The 2,204-nt window shown below is 36.1% G+C and overlaps 1 pseudogene across 1 annotated transcript; it reads right to left on the minus strand.

Moving 5' to 3' along the window:
* Positions 1–541: 541 nt before the first annotated feature.
* On the minus strand, positions 542–1,908 carry LOC143554085 (GATA transcription factor 7-like; annotated as a pseudogene). Its single transcript, XR_013138934.1, has 2 exons — positions 1,607–1,908; positions 542–1,347 (listed from the first exon to the last, which is right to left on the minus strand). The product of XR_013138934.1 is annotated as a GATA transcription factor 7-like (transcript).
* Positions 1,909–2,204: the final 296 nt, after the last annotated feature.

The raw sequence follows: 2,204 nt of genomic DNA on the forward strand, positions 1-2,204 counted from the left end.
GTAGGAGTCTAATTGTAAAAGGTATCGATTTTTAAAAAGTTATAAAGCTTATTTGTTTAAAGTGTTTTTATTTTCATCAAAGCAAAAAAAGTGAAACATGGTTCACACATGGCATGATTTTGTATTAAAGTTTATCTATTGTTACCTATATATATAGAAAATTATAAGAATCAATAACCTTTTTTATGTATGAAGGTTAACTTATCATAGAACCAACAAGTCATGCCATATATAGGTCAAGCGTGACAATCTTGTTAATAAACGTATCTAAACCTAACTCAGAATAGTAAGCAAATGTCATTAACAAAGACAGAGACATGACAAGAAACTAACAAGCGTATTTGAATAATTCAAAGCTAGACTTAAATTTGAATTTCGAAAAGGACATATGGGGATTTAACAAACTACGATTACAACGCACTATTTTTCTAAACAAGAAAAACTAGTAATATAAAAACTTCTACGGCAAAAAGTACGACTAAGCATAGCACAACTTAAACTAAGACAACCCGAAATTTAAAATAAAAATAAACCCTAAATAATAATACATCATTAACCTACCTTTACCAACCTAACTAAAGTCTTCAAACCAACCCACCAAAATTGTAAATGAACCGCTTCTAGGCTACCAAAACCGGTTCAATCAATTGATTAGAACCCGAACCACTTTGAATTGTCAGGTTCAAACCCATGTCAACTTCTACTTCCTTTCTCTTTCTCATCTCCAACACTTTTCGGTGACTGTTCGAATGAACATCAACAGAAAAAGTAGGGCTGCAAGCCTGTCTATACTCTGGATAAAGCCGGCCCGATTTAAACCGGACCCCGCACGCGTTACATAATGTTTTGGGACCTAAAGGACCGGTTCGCCATTGAGGTGTCTTTTGAACTTGAACGTTGACTCGCCGAGTCACTTGAACTTGGTCCATTCTGGTAGGCCGGACTCTTTCTTTGCTTCTTAGCAGCCGGCGGCTTTTCAAAAAGCTCCGTGAAATAAACCGGGTTTCTAAATAGCATAGGAGAAGTTATGGACGAGTCATGACTCGACGACGAACTCGAAGACGACTCAGTAAGTGTGCGCGACCGGCGATCCACTTGACCACACCGACCCGGTTTTCTCGACACTTCGCTTCTACATCTCCTTGGAACTGGATACGGTAATCCCAAAACCGTGAAACTCGGGCCAGAAACGTTAACCACCGGTTCAAACCGGCTCATAGCGACCCGGTCAACTCGCTCCAGGTTAACTCGTTCCTCTAGTTTCACCGGCGGATATAATATCGGAATCTCCGACACGGAATCATCCACAATTTGTGATAACCATTCAAGGTTTTCCACATCATCAATCTGAAATTAAAATCAATATAAAATTAAAACAACAATAAAATACTTTTTAATTTATGAAAATTAAAATTCATATTAATATGCATGCAATAAACCCTAATTATGAAATAAATCAAATAACTAAACCAAAAGATTAAAATTACAAATTTACATGCAACAAACAGTAATTAATTAATTATATTTAACCCTCTTCAGACCCTGCTAATAGCTTTGCTATTGATGAGATTTTTACTGGGTATGATTGTTGTTTTAACCGACTTACCGGCACAGGAAGCTGGTCGCCAGCGAGAGACACAAGGTCGCCGGCGCTCGAAACCTTGCTAGAATTCATCGAATTGCTATCCGATGAAACCGAGGCAAACTCTTCCTCGGAGGCTTCATCAAGCAAATCAGGATTACTAAATTCTTTATCAGAAAGGTCCAACAAGTCATCCGAGGAAACATTCACAACGTTGTTAAATCCGCGCCAAAAGTCATCAAAATAAGCTTGCTGAGATGACTTCATGCCAATAATTTCCGGTAAAAAGCTTGATTTCAATGCTCTGGCTTCAATACACTCCATGTTTTGTTTCAAATATGTATCTAGCTAAAAGAATAAGAAAATGAAATAAAACTAAGATTTTATGAATACAAAGTATATATGATGGGTGTATAAAATAAGTATGTATAGGTTGTAGCAGGAGAGAGGGGGTTGAATTGCGTGAAGATTACTGATACGAGGGTTGATTAATATGGGAGGTGGACTCCATGTTTATTTTCTTTTTATATTTATATTCGTTGTTTTCAAATTTAAAATAATAAAGGTAAATAATAATCATCACAATATTATGCTTTTTTCCAAAGGAAAATTATTATATTGT

This window comes from Bidens hawaiensis, unplaced genomic scaffold (genome assembly GCF_021521415.1).
Source record: "Bidens hawaiensis isolate Kalapana, Puna unplaced genomic scaffold, B.hawaiensis_p1.1 tig00017496_1, whole genome shotgun sequence".
Classification (NCBI taxonomy): domain Eukaryota; kingdom Viridiplantae; phylum Streptophyta; class Magnoliopsida; order Asterales; family Asteraceae; genus Bidens; species Bidens hawaiensis.